Source organism: Canis lupus, chromosome 25 (assembly GCF_011100685.1).
Source record: "Canis lupus familiaris isolate Mischka breed German Shepherd chromosome 25, alternate assembly UU_Cfam_GSD_1.0, whole genome shotgun sequence".
In the NCBI taxonomy this organism is placed as follows: domain Eukaryota; kingdom Metazoa; phylum Chordata; class Mammalia; order Carnivora; family Canidae; genus Canis; species Canis lupus.
Genome location: NC_049246.1, coordinates 9893092 through 9911407, shown reverse-complemented (window position 1 = coordinate 9911407; position 18316 = coordinate 9893092). Strand labels below are relative to the sequence as shown.

Genomic DNA, 18316 nt, shown 5'->3' with positions numbered 1-18316 from the left:
CATCAGCATGGTGCACACACACCAGGCTGGAGCTGGTTTCCGGCTTCTGGCCTGGCCTGATTTCTTTCACACCTTCACTTCGAGCTTGTAGCTGGCTGGCGTGTGTGATGAAGTGTGTGCTCACATGTGAAATCTTCCACCGGGCTCAGAGGGCATCTTGAGGGCGGACATTCCTTTTGATCATTGTTTTACATCCCCTTGGCCTTATCAGGGTTATTAAGCCGTCTGGTATCCAGGCAACCCGAAAGCAGCTCCCTGATATTTTAACCCAAAAATGGCTTTTCAGGGAGAAGAAGAGTGCAATCCTCACCAGTTGCTACAGGCACAGGCGCTGCCTTTGAGGGGACTACCCTGCAAGCGACTGGGTGATTTTCATGTACTGCCCGGGCTTCAGGGGGAAGGAGAAGAATTCAGAATGCCAGCTATGTAAGAATAGATCCTTTTTTTCTAGCGATGAAAATAGATTTCTGTGGTCTGAACCCCCAGCTGAGTGCTTCTGCGGGGAAATCCACATTCCTCCCTCAGCCCAAATGCAGGTTAATCTTGAAGCTGCTCAGCCAAAGAGCCAGGGGCTAGAGTCCGGGGTTTCTTGGATGTTCAGAGGATGGCCCCAGCCCCTTTCCAGAGGTCAAGGTCAGTCACTGCCTTTGGCAGAGAGCCGTAGCTCTGCTACCACACCAGCTGCTTGCAAAGCCCCCCTCTGCTGCTGCAGCCTCTTTCCGTGGCTCTTTTAGAAATCTTGCTGGGGAATTCAGGTTCAGGATCCCTCAAAGGCCCCAGGTAGAGAACATCAGAAGTTAGGATTTTATGGGGTCTCCATTCATAAGACACAGGGCCACTTCCATGTGGGTGCCTGACTCCTCACATGAAAAGAAACAAAGGAAGCTGCCAAACATGTGTCTCCGTGACTCATGAAACTCATCAGAGGATCACGGGGCTCTGCCGCCCGCCAGGTCTGTACACACAAAGAAGGAAAGGAGAGGGTTGTTCTGAGCCTCTGGGGCGAGCAGGGCCTTTGATAAATAGACACGTTCTTCAGGCCTGGGAACCCTTTGCAGTGCAAATGGGAAGTGTGCAGCGCACAGCAGCCACATGGCAGGAACAGAGGTGGCCTTGTGCACCCCCACGGGTGGTGAGGAAGGTCCCCTACAAGGTTTCTCAGGCCACCACACTCCCTGGGCAGGGCTGTGGGACTCAACTGTTTCCCTAGCTTTGGTTCCTCCCAACCCCCCTCGCCCCAATATATTTTGCAGAACCTAGAAGGGCTTCACTCCATTATTTCTGGGGTCTCTAGGCTCACTTGAGCCCTCTGGGTGGCCTGCAGCCCCCTCAACCTTCTCTGCTTAGGCTCCCTTCCTGTGGTTTCTGAGGCTGTTCTCCTCAGGCTCTAACCTAGTGTCAAGGGCACATGCCCTGGCTGCAGGTATGCAGGACACTGACCCTCATTAACCTGGGAAGCTGCATTCCCACTGATGCATCGAAGCTGCAGCATGCCCTGAGCCAACTGCCTGGACGGGTCCCTCACACTCCCCTTTACTTGCCTAGCTTGTTGGCTAATTTAGGCCCTTCCACCCTTCACCTGCCTCCCTCCCAAGGCTCCGACTTGGCCCTAAGGTGTGTCAGGGTGGGGCCAAGTGGAAGTGTGGCCTGTGGATCCCGTAACAGCGTATACACTCTTCCTCCCTGGGATGCTGGGGAGCACCCGAAGATGCTCCTGGCATAGGGTAATAGCCTAGCTTCAATGCTGCTTAATCTTAGATTGGACCCAGTATTAGTAAACAGTAAACTCAACCCCAAGTAACTGTAAAACCACTGTAAAAGCAACAGTGACTTAAATCAGAGAGATATTTGTGTCTCCTACATTCTCACAGAGGCGGGAGTTGGTGAGTCTCTGGCAGTTATAGGGGCCACAAGGGACCCAGGCTACAGGCTACCCAGGCCCGTCTTGCAGCTCCGCTCTGTGTGATCAGTTCCCAAGGTCTCGTTGGGTGTCTGTGTCCCTGAGGGGTCTATATTAGGGCAGAAGGGCACAGCCCCTCTTTCTAAGGGCCCTTCCTGGAAATTGTAGCCACCATTCCAGCTTACATTCCTTATGACCACATATAGCTGAAGGGAAAGTTGGAATATGTAGTCTTTCTTTCAAGTGGACTCTGGCCAACAACAACAACAAAAAAGGGATAAGTTCTAAAAGGAGAGGAGAAAGAATAGAAGACTGCCACAGGTCTCTACTCCTCATATACATGTGTCCTAACACCCCAGAGAAAAGTGTAAGACCTTAAATGCATACCTGCTTTGGGAATCTTTAGTTATCATGGGGGTTCCTTCACAGTCTTATTTTGATGAAAACCCTTGCCACTTCCCCTCTTGCCCCCAACCAGGCTGTGTCTCTCCAAGTGTGGTCTGTAATCCACGTGCCTCAGAACACCTTGACCTGCTGGTTAAAAATGTAAATTCTTGAGGGGCACCCGGGTGGCTCAGTTGGCTAAGCATCTGACTCTTGATTTACACTCAGGTTGTGATCTCATGGGTCGTGGGATTGAGTGACATGTCAGGCTCCCCACTCAGCAGGGAGTCTGCTTGAGATTCTTTCCCTCTCCCTTTGCCCCTTCCCCTGTGTGCCCACGCATGCACGCGATCTCTCTCTCTCTCTTTAAAATAAATAAATAAGTCTTTTTTTTTTTTTTTAATGCAGATTCCTGAACACAATACCAGGCTCCTTGGATTTGAATCTCTGAGGGTGAGCCCTAGGAACCTGCAATTTGCACACACTTTCTAGGTCATTCTTATGCACACTAAAATTTCATGTCCACTATTTAGTGTATCTCACAGAAATTAGAAGAAATCTTACTACTGACCATAGAATATACCAGAACTAACACTAATTAGCAAGATGAGAGAAGGGGTCTAAGAGATGATTGGTTGTGATAACCAGTCATGCTTCTTACAAAACATCTGATCTACCTAGAGGAAATGGCCCAAGACCTTCAAAGGCTGGCTTGCTATCCTCTGGTCACCAAGTAAAAATCAGTAGTCATTGGCGGGAAAAAAGTCTTTTCCACAGTGGTGAGGCCACGGAAGAGAAGTAAGGGGAACAACATCACAGAAGCACTAACCACCTCCATGGGACCCTCTGAGAAATGAAAAAGAGGTAGAAAAATGAAGAAAAATGAAAATCCAAGCACCAAGATGTTAATGGGTCTGAGGTTTAGGAAACAAAGACTTGATATCCAGGTAAGTGGATTCCCAATGGGGACAGAGCTACCATTTGTTGTGGAGCCTGGGGGAGCATTTTTAGTGGTCACAATGACAGGGGTTTGTTACTGGTATTTAGACATCAGTGATGTTGGGCATCCTGAAATGTGAGAGACAATCTTATGCAGTGAAGAGTTTTCTTGAGTCCCTCGGCATCCTGATGTTTGTAATTTTCTGAACTTATAACTAACTTTTACATAATTTGCCAAAACATACATGAAAAAATTTTGAACTGTTTAAGTACTCAGTTTACCCTCAGACAATGTGGGTTAGGGGTACATACCTCTGTGCAGCCAAAAATCTGTGTGTTACATTTTGAATCCCCCAAAACTTAACTACTGATAGCCTACTGTTGACCGAAAGCCTTAAATAGCATACACAGTTGATTAATATATAGTTTGTAGGGCGGCCTGGGTGGCTCAGCGGTTTAGCGCCGCCTTCAGCCCAGGGTGTGATCCTGGAGACCGGGGATCGAGTCCCACATCAGGCTCCCTGCATGGAGCCTGCTTCTTCTCTGCCTCTCTCTCTGCGTCTCTCGTGAATAAATAAAATCTTTAATATATATATATGTATATATAGTTTTATGTTATATGTATTATATATGCTATATTCTTACAATAAAGTAAACTGGAGAAAAAATGTTACTAAGAAAGTCATAAGGAAGAAAAAATATATTTACAGTACTTATTACATTATTTACTGTATTTATGAAAAAATCTGTATATATGTAAACCCACGCAGTTCAAACCCAGGTTGTCCAAGAGTCACCTGTGGGCTGAAATTTTCAGAAATGAAATCATCAAGAAGTTTTTTCCAGAACTCTACCAAGGGTCGGTCATAATTTTAGAAATACATGCCAATCCCAGCAGCTCCATTCATAGTATCTGACTTGCCACTGGAGAAAGTCAATCTGCGTCTGCTGTCACATTCGCAGGATTTTATGTAGATGTTCCAGCTTGTGAGTCCCTTGTTAGGTCTCCTAGGGGAGACATGACTGAACATTTACATCTTTTTTAAGTATAATCTTTTGTTATAAATTACTTGCCTTTTAGTTTTTCTTCAGAGTTATATTGGATTTTTTTTTAATTCTGTGAATTTAATTTCAGGAGAATAAAAGAAAGTTACCAAATATTTGTCCTAAAAGGGGCTGCAGGGGGTGATGGGAAGACCCTGGCCTACGCTGACCGGGGCATGTCCTCAGTGCTAGTGAGGGCTTCCCGTCTCTGTGGGCTTCCTGCAGGGCTCCATCTCGTCCCATTTACAGGGACTTGTGCCAACCAGCTGGCTGCTTTCAGTTGACTGTAGGCTTTTGGCACAAATCCAACTCTTGAAACTTCCCCCAGTAGCCTAGACTATGTGGTTTCCCTTGTTGTGGACACAGACTCTCTCAGGAGGGTCCTTGACAATTTGACACAGTCATTTTGTTACCAGGGACATCCTGTCACACTTGCTTTATTCTTGTTTTGGCCCAAAGACATTTCGCTATGGACAGAAACCATCAAGTTTTCAAGTATTTTTATTATCAAGTAACACATGAGGCAGACCTTCTGGACCCATGCCCGGGCCACACTGATTCTCACTGCATGCAAATCCCCCCACCCTCCTGGACACAGGGTGCTTCAGGCTCTGGGGTGGCTAAAGGTCAGGAACATCTGCTGTGCCAATTTATTGTAATAAAAATATCTATTTTTACACATTCTTGTGGGTCTTCCTGTATAGAATAGCCACTCCAAATGACCTAATTAAAATGCCTTTCTTGGAATTCCATTTCACCCCAAACCCAGAGGAAACAGGGATAAGAAATGGAGCACATCGATAAGGACCATCTTGGCCGACCCCAGATGAGCAGAACGTGCCCGGAAGTCTCGACAGAGGCTCTTCTGGCCTGTCTCTGACTCTTCCTTTGCCTTTGGAGGATGGTGAAGACCAAGGGGTGCTGGATGAGACGCGGCAGCTCAGTGGTTCCTTCTGGGCTGCATGTTGGAATTGCCTACAAAAGTACGGATTCCTGGGTCCCACTATAAAGATTCTGATTCCATTGGTCTGTGGTGCAACGTGAGCACTCGTGTTCTTTAAACCTCCCTAGGTGATTTGGGAGCACAGGCTCGGTCAGGACCCTCTGCCACAGCTGCGCTCGCCAGCTCTTTCCAGCAAGCCTTTATTCGGGCATCTCCCATTTCTTCTAGCTCCGGGGAGAAGGCTCGGGTGATTAATTGCCAAGCAAAACCATTCATTACCCCTTAATAAGATGAATTTGTGTCCCCAACAATAAGTCATCCTGTCTCTGCCCTTCCTTCTTCTGCTCCTGAAAAATCTCCATGTGTCCTCCCTTTATTTTCTCCAAACTGATATTCTGCTAAGTCCCCATTTTTTGAAAGGCATCCTGGCCATCACAAGGTGAATGGGGTGGGTTGTGGGGAGGGCGAGAGAGGGAGTGCTGTTGGGGAAAAAAACTAATGGTCACAACATCAAATTTAACCCGAGGGGATTTTTGCAGAACTGAAGGCCACTGGTCCAGGTCCTGACTCTGGGCAGGTCAGCCAGCCCTCCAGGGCCAGGAACAGAGGGTACACATTTGTGTTTGTAACGTCTGGGGAAGGCACTGCTTCAACCCTTAAGAAATTGCCATTTTTGATGGGGCAACTCAAGTGCCTTTCCTTTAGGATATACATCAGATCACCCAGCTATAGACTAAAGTCTCTCCCCCTTTGTTTTGTGTTCATTGTCAATTAAAAACCATTATAGCACCTGTTATGGAGTGGATTATGTCCCCTTCCAAAATAGATATGTTCAAGTCCTAATCCTCTACTTCTGAATGTGACCTTATTGGGAAATAGGATCATTACAAATGTAATTAGTTCAATTAAGATATGGTCACAGGAGTAATCTGATATGACTGTGTCCTTATTAAGAATATGGCCATGGGATTTGGCATCCAGCAGCCCTGGGTTCCACTCCCTCTTACGACTGGCTATGTGACTTGGGTAAATAATTAAACAGCTCTAAGGCTCAGTTTTCTCATCTGTATTATGGGGATACTAATACCCTATTTCATAGAGCTGTTATGAAACTTGAAACAGATCACATCTAAGAAGTACTTATCTAGGGCCCAGCACCTTCGAGCACCTGCAAAGCACAGGAGCAAGCAACAGAGGGGGCCTTGAGTGGGGAATCAGGTGTGCCGACACTTACCTGTGCAGATGCATTCTGGCTGAGGCCCAGGCTCTGTGTGGCAGGCTGTCTGTCTGGATAATGGAAGGCAGAGGCCAGGCCAAGTCCCTGCCTCCATGGGACGTTGTCAGGGTGAAAGAGATGATGTGTGGGAGCCCTTGGAGTGAGCCACCACGTTAGCATCAAATTGCCATCATTATCTTTCCAACTATTCATCACTGACGGTTTCAGAGTTTCAGTAAGATGTTTGCAGCACGATGCACGGTGCTGTGTGCTGGGCCTCAGTTCATACCCCAGGCATCTGGCTGTCACGCAGCAACAGGAAACCCATTCACTTGGGTCTTACTGCTTAATTATTGCAAACTGGCATGGCTTCAGGTACCTTGAGAGCCCTTGGACATGCACCATACGTTCTGGGCAGGAAGGCTCTCCTGGCACGGGATTGCTGCCTGTCACTCCTGCAGCTCCGTTCTGCTAAGTGGTGGATCCTCTCCAAACTCTCCGGTCCAAATACACAGGAAGCAAAACCCTGCCACTCAAAGGTGCCAGTGCCACACTCACCCGGGACCAGCTCTTCAGCCACAAGCCCAGTGCTTGTCACTGGTGGCAATTTCCAGCCTGGCAGTGGAAAGACTCGAGGGGGTGGAGAGCCCCGCAGTGGTTTCGTGTTTCACCTATCAGTGGGACTCATACAAAATATGTAGAACCCAGCAGCCCTTAACTCCCCAGACCCGTGTGAAGAGCTATGTCACTGCCTCTCTCAGTTGTCCCTTGACTGTAGTAGGTACAAAGCAAAGAAAAGCTTGACCAGAACCTACATTGCCCATTCATTCATTCATTCATTCGATCAGTCAACCTGTATTTGCTGAGCTCTGGTAAAACAGAAGTGATCAAGAACAGGAGGCTTCTAGAAGCTTGGTCAGGAAACAGCAAGCTCTTGGATGAAGAGTCCACCCCCAAGGTCAGCCTGTGCACAAAGAGGAGCCTTTGCTGGAGCATCCTCGGGAGGTGCAGCAGGGAGCAGCTCTGACAGCAGCCTCTTCACAACACTTGTTTCGACAAATATTTATCAAGCCTCTGTGATGGGCTGAGCACCATTCGGGAGAGCTTGAGCCTCAGTGACAAATTTTAAAGAGCTCAGCCCTCACCAAACTTATATTGAAACCCCAGGAAATCTGCAATCTGCAACCTGAATATCTTCTGATCCTTCTTGACCAGGGAATATTCTAGTGCGCCTGGGGTTCTGTGAGACCCAGCTTCTTTTGCCTCACAAATTGGCTGTGGGACAAACCGCTCCATCTTCCTGGTTCCTGCAGACACTGCTTCCCTCATCTACCAGCAGCATGGGGTTGGTCAGAGGTGGAAGAAGGAAGTGTCAAAAGCTGTAGTGAAACTACCCGGGTGAGGGAGACGAGTGGTGGTGGGGAGGGTTATTTTCAAATACCTGATGCCAAAGAGTCTTGGCCCCAATTCTCTCATAAGGAGCTAGGAAGATATCTTGGCTTCTCAAACTCCCAACATAGCAAAAAAGGCAAACACGATAGGCTCTTTCCTTCATAGAGCCTGATCACTTAAGCCAAAGCCCACAGATCACCTTCAGCTCTTTCTCCTGAAGAGCTACTGTCTAGTGTGGATGAAGCAGGCCGATGGCAAAGGAGGACCAGCATGGGCTTGTGGCAAAAAACACCCTAGTCCTGGAGAGACTGGAGGAAATGCTGATGGCCTGACACCAGGGCCACTAACAAGGTCCTCCCTGGGAAGGCGACATGACAGTGGCAGGCAGAGACCCAGGAAGATGGGGACAGGGCCCCATCAGGAGACCTTGCTGGCCTGTCCAGGTTGGCGTTGCCCATCCCAGTGCTGAGAATGGGGGCACATTCTGGAGGCCATGATCTCTGGGTATGACCAAAGGAATTTCTGTTCTCTTCCCCAGAAACAGAAATGAAATAGTAGGCAAAATGAAATTTCAGGTAAATCAGGAATCACAGATGAACAATCTAGTTCAAAGTGTCTTCACCTTGGCACTCTGGACATTTCGGGCCAGATAATTAATTTCATGCTGTGGGGAGCTACTCTGCACATTGTGGACTGTTTAGCAGCATCCCTGGCCTCTACCCCCTACACGACGGTAGCCCACCCCAGCTTTGGCAACTGAAATGTCTCTAGAGAATGCCAAGCATCCCATGGGGGGCAAAATCACTCCTGGCTGAGAACTGCAGATCCAGCTGCGTCCTGGAGCAATCTTCCCCCACGTCCACTTGGCCAACTCATAGGTCAGCCACCTCTTCCCGCCTTGCAAAGAACTTTCTGGGTTTTAGCACAGCAGCTCACACTTTACCTCAGGCTCTGACAAACGGGGACAGTTGGCCAGTGTGCCTGCTCCTCCCCTTTCTCCCAGAGGGGGCCTGCCCTGCTCAAGCCACAGATGCTGCAGCCTGTACCACCTCTCCCCAGTCCCCCAGTTCTGCTCTTCATTCCGTTCCCTTTGTTCCAGAGCACTTCCCACCCTCTAGCCCACCACATAACAATAGTGTGTTGTTCATTGCCTGTCCCTCCCCTTGTGTCCTCCCCACCACCATGACCATAAGCTATTTCAGGGTGAGATCTTTGCTTTTTTTACTGGTATGGCCCAAGTGCCTGTAACAGTGCCTGGCACATGGTAGATGCTCGGTAAATATTGTTGCCCGAGGATCAGGAATCTAAAAACTTTAGGAGCATCTGTGACCTCTGCAATTTCTCCTCTGCTAGTCATTTTCACTTTCTTTGCATGGTGAATGGCAGTGCTTGGCAAGAAAACCTTTCATATGAACAGGGCCTGGGGTTATGTGCTTGGAGACAGCCAAGACTATGTTTCTCTGCTGGAGGGAACGAGAGGAGGGTAGGGAGCCTTCATTGGAGAGGCCAAGGGCCCCATTGCCCCTGCCAGAGCCCACCTCCCTGCATCCCGGGCAGGATTCAAATTCTAAAGCCTAGCAGCATGCCTGGCACATAGCAGAATCTCAACAAATATTTCCTAACTTGAGCGTTTACACAGAGATACAGCGTCGTGGCTAAGAGTTTGAGCTTTGGGGTCAGGCAGTATTGGGTTCCAATCCTGGCATTGCCACAGGATCTTGGTCACATCCCTCCCCCTCTCCAGGCCCGCATGTCCCTATCTGTTAGATCAAGATAAAAATGATACCTTGTGAGTATCACTGCTTCGCTGTCATGAAGATTATGAATGTAAGTCCCTCAGCCTAGGGCCTGGTACAAAATACTCTGTAAATGGAAGCTGATCTGGGATTTCTTCCCAGGAGAGTAACAAGAGGTATTGAATTTTTGTACCTGCTTCCACATAGCAAATCACCTAACTTAGCGGCTGCAAAACAGCAGTGATCATTTATTTCCAGCTGTCACAGTTTCTGTGGGTGAGAAACTCAGGAGTGACTTGGCTCTGGGGTCTGGCTGTCGCATGAGGTCACAGTCAGATACTGGCCAGGGATGTGGTCTTCTTAGAAGCCTCCCCTCAGACTGGAGGCTCCTGTTCCAAGGTGGTTCAGCTGTGGCTGATGAGCTGGTGCTGGCTGTTAGTGAGACTTCAGTTCTCAGTGTCGAACTTGCCACCTGGCTCCCCGAGCAGCCACAAGACACATTGGTGGCTCTCCTCAGAGTGACTAATCCAAGAGAACAAGGTGGAAGCCTCAACACCCTTTAGGCCTAGCCTTGGAAGTCACATATCATCAGCTCTGCCAGGCTGTTGGTCTCACAGAGCAGCCCAGGCTCAGTGTGGAAAGACTCCATACAAGGTGCGAATACCAGGTGGCAAGGATCATTGGAGGCCATCTTGGAGGCTGGCTCCCACAGATACCACATGATATTTTATCTCAAAATTGGGAGTTGCTTCATCCACACCTTGATGATCATGTTGCATTTCTACCTCTACTTGCTTATCTGCAAAAATGAAGTCCGTTGCTGAGCACCATGTAATGAGTTGATTTAAGTGCCTGTTTCTAGGGTAGTTTGCTTAAGTGTAAAGACTTCGGCTTCTTCTTCATGATGCCTCAACAAATGTTAGATGAATAGACTGAAAGAATAAGTGTTGTCTGGAAAGGAAAGTTTTCCAGTTTCTACTTTGTCTCTGAGTTCTCATGAGCTGAAGCCCAGGCAGATTCAGAACCTCAAGAGTCGACACACAGCTCAACACAGGGCAGAAGTCTGGAGCTGGGTGGCCATGGATGCACCCCACCCTGAAGGTGTCTGCAGCCAACCAGGAAGGGGCCACCAAGGCACAGTGAGACCTCTGCACCCATCCTGCCCTAATCACCCCCATTGCCAAGCCTGCTTAGACAAGGACAGCATGATGATAAGTCATATCTTTCCTTTTTCATTATTAGGATTAAATCCAGGTATTAGGATGGTGGATGATTTTTACTTTTCTTTTTGGGCTTTGCTGTATTTTTCAGATTTACCACAATGAACATACATTTGTTTAGAAATGAGGGAAAAGGGGAAAAATATAAACCTTACTCAGTTTGTAATTGTCACTGTGGCTGGTCCAAACGGGTCCTATTCTTCTGGAGGATGGGCTGAGGACACACAGAGGTGCACCTGACGGTCACCTCCCTCCCAGTTCCTCCCAGTTTGTTGAGGGACTCGGTGAGTCACTTGTGAAATGGGATGTAAACTTCTGGAGTTTTATATGGAGTTGTTTATAAGGATTAATGAGACATCCTGGACAGATGGTTGAGATCTAGGGAGGGGAAAAAAGTCACTGAAAGGCCAGATGGCCAATGACAAAGAGGCAGAGAATGAGCCTGTTATCAGGATACCACTGACCGACCCCCAAAACTGAGTTGATACCTGTATTGCCTGAATAATTATGCCCGTTTTCTTTAATGGATTATGCCAGAGGGCACCTGACTTTGAGGCTTGTATTTAATTATTATGATCACTATTACTGTAATTAGTAATATCTGATGGATTCTGGACTTCACTCTTTGCTACTGTGTAACACCAAAGTTCCCGGCAGCTGGCTGGTAGAGGATAGAAATTCTAATTTTCCATGAGAGATCATTGTCAAATGCATCAATGCCATTGAAATCCTGAGATTCACCAGGCCTGACTGCAATAAACATTTTTCCCCCATTTCTTTTCCTGTTCCCTCTCCAGAAACAGCTTCTCAGTGCAAATTGTCATGACAACCTGAAGAGAGGACACACTGCCGCAAGCCGCACAGGGGGACAGAGAGTCCATGCGTCATGATGAAAGGGAGCTGGCTAGTCTGCCTCCACTTTGCCGAGAGCTCAGCAATATAAAACCACAGTGCATTTTGAAGGTCACACTTGGTCTTATAAATGGAAAGCGGGTTTAGGGGCTTCGCCGTGCAGATGCTTCTCGGCCTGCAGCGAGGTCTGGAGGATGAACAGACTGTACGGCTCAGAGTCTGCGTGGGGCTGTTATTACCTGCCAGCTCCCCCCAACCCGCCCAGTGGGTTGATGGTTTAATTGTGCTTGACCACTGAGGTAAGCTTTGTGCAAAGAGATAGGGAAGCAGCTCCCCTTTGATTGTTCCTACCCAGAGCCATTGGAGAAAGCAGGTTGTTTACCACAGAAGAGCTGTGAAGAGCTCCTCCGAAAGCCTTGTGGGCTATTTTTGGGTAGCGAATTTCTGCATGGCATGGAACAGAGAGTGCCAGCCCAGAGCAAGGAGATGGAGCACCAGCCCCAAATCTTCTCTCTCCAATTGTTTGGGCAATCCACTTGACCTCTAGAATTCTCTGTCACTGTCTGTAAAAGAAGTCAGAAGGCCCGTTAGATGCTCTCCAGAGGTCCCTGGGATCCGTAGATTCCTGATCCCAGTGAACTGGCTCACACAGTGGAAAGAACAGGGCCTCTGTTGTCAGGACGACCCGGGGCTGAATCTCGGATTGCCACCCACACCCCTGTGGGACCTTAAGCAGATTAGTTACAGAAACTTCTCTCAAATGCAAATCTCCTCACAATCCCAGTTTCCGAGGCTATGAACCTGATGGTCACTTTCCCTCGCTGCACCCCCACCCCACCCCAAATCCATCAGCAGGTGCCCCTGGCTCTTCCCCAAACATCCTTCCAGTCTGCCCACTTCCCTGAGTCTCCCCCATTGCCACTGTGGGCCAGGCATGTGCATCCCTGCCTGGAGGTCCACACCAGCCCCCCAGCCTGCCCTCTCTTCTCCATATAACAGAGTGAGTCTTGAAAGCGCACAGCTCCCGCTCGTCTGCTTCAGTGGGCAGGATTGTGTTTACCACTCAGCAGGCACTGTTCTAATGCTTTACCAACTTTAACTCATACAATCCCCACAAGCAACTCTGTGAGGTAAGATAGCTACACCAGAGACATATAGACAAATGTGGAGATACCATACTATCCCTATTGTACAGAGGAAATTGAGGTCAAGAGAGATTAAGGTTCATGCCCCAAATCACAGAGGAGGAAGGGACAAAGCCTGGATTTGGACCTAGGCAGTCTGACCCCGATTCCACACACTTAGCCCCATGCTGAATCATTCCAGATCCTACACCCACTCCTGCAAGATCCTCACTCATCTCAGCTCTCCTGCACCCCCTTGTCCACATGTTCCGCTCACCCAGGCCTTCTGAAAACAGGCTGAGCACATGCTGACCCCAGGGCCTTTGTGCATGCTGTCCCTCTGCCCCAGTTCTCCTCCCACCCACTTCCTGGCTGAGTTCTCTCCCTCTCCTTCCTCTGTCTGAACACTACCTCCTCTTAGAGGACCTGGCCACTTGGTGTAGGGAAAGGCCCAGCTGTAAGGAGAGGGTCTTGTCAGTTGCCTGATGTGATCTGCTTCCCCCTGGTTAGTCTGTGAGATCCATGAGCATGTGCTCATGTCTGTTTCCTTCATCACAATTCACACTGGCACAGTGGGATGCCAGCACATGGTGTGGTGGGATGGACAGAAGATGGATAGGCATCTATGCAGCCACAGTAGGAGTTCAGTATGCAGGCCAGATGAGAGCTCAATGACCCACGTCTACCCCAGGGTGGTGGTGCCTGTTAGCCTGGAGAGTGCATGGGTGCTAGCAAGCCATGAGGACCACCCGGCATAAAGCAGCAGTCAGGAAAAGAACAGGAAGCAGACTTGGGCACTCCTGGCCAGGTGGTGACTGGCCTGACCTGGGGAGTGAGGGAGGCTGGAGTGTCCCAGATGATGCCCTCGTTTCAAGCTTGTTCACTGGATAAAAATGAAGAGAGGACACGCTCCTGCTCCACAAAGGGTAATGTCTGGGTAAAGGAAGCACGGTACCAGGCTACTGATAATAAGTATCATTAAAGATCAAAAAAGGGAACGGGGACAAAATTATTGGAACTTGTAAGAGGCTGAGATTGTTTCTGCTTGGGGTGACCAGAGCAGTGCCATGCATGAGCTGGCTGCGTGAGCAGGTACCAAAACAGTGAGTGAAGGACAAATGAAAATTGTCTCTCCTTCCTAAAAACAATTAGATTTTTCTTAACACAGTTTGACTGCAGGAATCCCAAAGCTAAAATAGTGACATCTGGCTGAGAGTTGCTGGTGAGTTCAGGGGATCACCCCCAAGGGTGAAGTGAAGAACTGCAGGGGGAGGGGCTCAGGGGTAGAAAGAGCAGACATGAGTCTGGGAATGATGTGGGCCACCCTGCCCGGAGTATAGAGGCTTGCTTTGGAGCCCACCACCTTCTCCCCATGAAAGGCAAGGAACATTCTGGATAGGAGCTTGTAGGCACTTTGCCATGAGGGCCAGTAGTTCAGAGAAAGGGAACTTCCTAGACTTTCATCCTAGCCCACAGGTAAAATGGGCTAAAACTAGCAGGTCCATACATCCCCAGGGGGCCTCATCATCACCCATCTTGTCTGTATGGAGGACCATCCATTCCATGCTCTGGGCTCAGTGTCAACACACACTGTCTAGTTGATAATACTATCTCTATGGTGCAAGAGAAACCCTCCAGCCTAGCCTCCGGAAACCCCACGTGTGGCTCTACAGAACCCCCAGTACCTTGGACATGTAGCTATCCTCTCTGGGATGAGTTTTCATCTTTTAAGCATGAAGGTTAGATTAGAATGGCACTCTTTAAAGAGTTTGTTGTTGTTGTTGTTGTTGTTGTTGTTATTGCTGTTGTTTAATGATGGGAGCCCTTATTTAAATTAAAAAATAAAAGAACAAATATTTTAAAAGCATAAATCTTAAGTGAACTTTGATATCAAGAGCAGATAACAGTGAAACACCTCTGCTAAAATAAGGATAGGCCGGCCTGAGCTCACCTACTGACTCACTCACCCCCAACCTCCCACACCCCCACTGAGCCAAAGAATGAACAGGGCTCCAAAGAGCCCCACTGAAACCTCTGCCCAAGATGCTCACTAGGAACATCCTGTAGCTCCAGGTGATTTCCTTTTTTTTTTTTTTCCCCTGGTGACTTCCCTTAAGCAGAGTTCTTAGGGCTCCAGGTTTCCCCTGGACTCTCTGGAGACATGTCTTCAAAGCTCACACAGCAAGATGTCTGAGGTAGGGCAAGACTGGAGACTTCTGGGAGACGTCCATGGTCCCTACAGGGCTAGTAATGCCACCTTCACAACCATGCAGTCCTCCCGGAGGCCACAGAACCCAGGCCATGTACAGGCAACTGTCACCAAGCATTAACAGTTGTAGAGGAGTTGATACTTTGGAGCCCCAACCAAATGGTGTGAGAAGTCGTCCCTGCAGATGCAGGGCACTCTGAGCTGCTTAAATCCGGAGCCTGCATGAAGGGCCTGATAAATCAGTGTTTGCTTTGGCAAATCTTAAGCCAGGCACCGATGCTAAAATCATAGACTGAGTATCCACCTTGAGCCACTCACCAGCAAACATTCATGAATATGAACACCGCGGGGGAAGGGGTACTACTTTGAGGTTCGAAGTCCAGCGTAGATAGTCGGATAGATTTAGGTCCAATCCCCCAGCCTGTTTTCTCATCTGTAAAATGGAAAAAATAATAAAGACATTCTAGGGCTGTTGTTTGGAATAAATGAGAGAGCATCTGCTCCTGTTACCATTATTATTAACATCACTTGGCCCTATTTCCAAGTAGCTGTCCCCCTGCGGAGGCATCACACACACAGAGCGTGCAGAGCTACAGAAACACTGCAACAGCACCCCTGCCATTTCTTAAACTGGATCCTATATCCATCTGTCTGTTTTAAATACTAAGTATTCTGAATATAAAATTAGAGAGATAATCTAGGGTTCTAGATGATATTATCTACCTGCCTCCAGAAAGGGTTTACTTTTGTTTTCAGTAGGCCAGGGGCTGATTATCTTACTCTAGCCTGGATGAGCTGATTCAAAGCCTATTTCGGTCTTTGGGAAGGTCGGTCCATTTCTGAATCACCCTTATGTCTGGGGGCTAACACCTCAATTGCCCCAACCAAAAGCCTAACGTGTTTACTGGGCCCCCCTCCACCTTGGCAGGCTCTAAATGCAGTGTTTTCCCAGCCTTGCGGGACTCCCTAAAAATTCCACTTGGTTTCTCAGCCTCTCCACTGGCACTTAGAAATTGAAAAAAGTCTCATAGGGTAAGGAAAAGGAAAGCTTCTCTCTCCAAATTCCCTTCTCTCCTTGATTTTGGCTCTTCAAGTCTTAGCTGCGTTGGTAGCTCTCTGATACCTTCAACAGAGTTTTTGAAAATATTCTATCCAGTTTTTCTAGTTGTTCTCAAGGTGGGGGTTGATCCACCCTATTGGAAGTAGAAGTCTCTATTTTATTTTAATGTTCACTTAGGTACTCTTAAAAATTGTCCTGTTTTCCTACACTTCATTAATCTAAAGGCCTTGCTGGGATGGCTGTGGGTAGTGGGGATCCATGCTTTCTGTGCCAATCTCGGATGGAATTTCTAAAGGGGCAGAAAGGTAGAATGTGAGGAGAGTGTTTGATCAGGGAGTCAGACAGCACTTTGTCATAAGCCAAAGGGGAAAGGTCACAGAAGTCTTGCTTTCTGGAGATTTCCTCAGCAGCTGAATTCTGAAGACATTTTTCCTCAGCAAGTCCACAAGCTAGTTGGATTAATGATAACTTTTCTTTCAAATAATACAGTTTAGAAACAAGGGAAGAGAGCCACCTCCTGGTAAGAAATATGGTGGTGCGTTAGAGACTTCGGGAGATTTGTGGAGGAACCCTGTGTGTCCCAGGGAAGCTAGGGTCTGAGAAGGTGCTCAAACTGAAGGGACTCATGTCCTTGCCTCCGCCTGAACTTCAGTGAGTACGGCTCCCATCTTAACCATTCGACACACTGGGTTTCCAAGAAAGGTTTCCACCACGTAGAACCTGAGGAAGGGTTCCACCATCAAACCACTCACAGAGTTCAACAGCCTCATCCTACTGATAAACCTAGTTCCCAGGAGACAACTTTCCTAGGGTCTTACAAACCCAACTGTTCTGACCCCATCCAGGCCTTTCTACCACCCCATACTCTGTCATTTTGAGATTGAGTTTCCAAAAGTTCTTTGCTTGAGAAAAATGTTTCTTTGAAGGGCACTGCCCTGTGCTCTTTTTGTGGAGCTTTAGGGGCTTTTCTCACAAACTCCATCCAGAGGACGAGAGGTGAATATGGTTGTTGGCATCTTCCTGATAGGAACCCAAAGGCAACAAAGCTAATTGGAGGTACAGTGATGCTCAGCCTTGGGCAGACCTGGGAGACTGTGCTTTTCCTAGGTCTCCTGACTCACTGTGTGACACGGACACCTCCCTGGTCCCAGCTTACTCCTTCAGAAAATGAGAAAATGAAGGCTAAGGTTCTTTGCACTTTCTTATGGGAGGCTCTTCACAGAGTCTCCCAACACCCCTGCATCACCCTGACTGAAACCACCATGTGATCCTTCCTTCTCTTGGGAAGCCAAGTCCAGATAATTGTTCCATTCCAAGAGAAGAGCTTCATTTCTGCCACAAGGAAGAATAGATCACATCAGAGCTATAGGTCGACTTGTGTTCCCGCCCCCCTGCAATTCATATATTCCAGTCCTAATTCTCAATACCTGTGAATGTGACTGCATATGGAGATAGGGACTTCACAGAGGTTGATCAAGATAATGAGAGCACTAGGGTGGGTCCTAGTCTAATACGACTGGTGCCCTTCTAAGAAGAGGACAGCCATCTACAAGCCAAGGAAAGAGGACTCAGGGGAAACCAGACCTGCTCACACCCTGATCTTGAACTTCTTGCCTCCAGAACTGTGAGGAAATAAATGTTTATTGTTCAAGCACCCAGTCAAGGGTACTTTGCCCTGGCAGATGAATGCAGTTGGCAAATGCCCCTGCTTAATGACCTCACCTCCTCACATTTGCTCTTTTGACAATGTCTCTGTCAATGCATTAGAAATTCCTCCCTTAGAATAAGTAACATAAATAAAGTTATGATGAGATTATAAGAGCCTCATAATTTCTGCCCTGGGAAAAGGGTCACAGCAACTCACACATGTTCTTGCCAGGAGCGGCACTGGCTGTCCTTGCAAAGGACCAGGCTGAGACGTGCCAGCAAATCCTCTGGGATCAGTGCCAGCTCAAGAGTTCAGGACTGCTAGGATCATTGAAGAATTCCACTCTTGGCAGAGAGCTGGAACCATGCAGGTATGATATGGGTAGAACCTGGCATTGCATTTAGTAGGAAAAAATGGAATGTGAAACCCATAACTGGTCCCAGCTGTGTGGTCCCCTACAATCCCCAGCTCACTGGAGTAAAATAAACCCAAGTACCATGTGTTACAAGAAGGCCAAGCCGGCCACATCTGTCACACCCTAAGACACACCTGACTGGCTTTACTGACTCAGGACTAGATGGATGGAGGTTTTATCATAATTGAGGAAAAGAACAAAACAAAGGCTCTCAGGCAGAGATATGTATAAAAA

The 18316-nt window shown here is 48.0% G+C and overlaps 1 long non-coding RNA gene across 4 annotated transcripts; it reads left to right on the top strand.

Moving 5' to 3' along the window:
• Positions 1-469: 469 nt before the first annotated feature.
• On the top strand, positions 470-18020 carry LOC102156301. 4 transcript variants are annotated; one of them, XR_005378408.1, is made up of 4 exons: positions 470-633; positions 2693-3231; positions 11572-11925; positions 17899-18020. It is a non-coding gene; the product is annotated as an uncharacterized LOC102156301 (long non-coding RNA). The 4 variants fall into 4 exon arrangements; XR_005378409.1 differs by lacking the exon at positions 17899-18020 and having other exon boundaries at positions 2693-2737; positions 11572-14757; XR_005378407.1 differs by lacking the exon at positions 17899-18020 and having other exon boundaries at positions 11572-14703.
• The last annotated feature ends 296 nt before the right edge of the window (positions 18021-18316 follow it).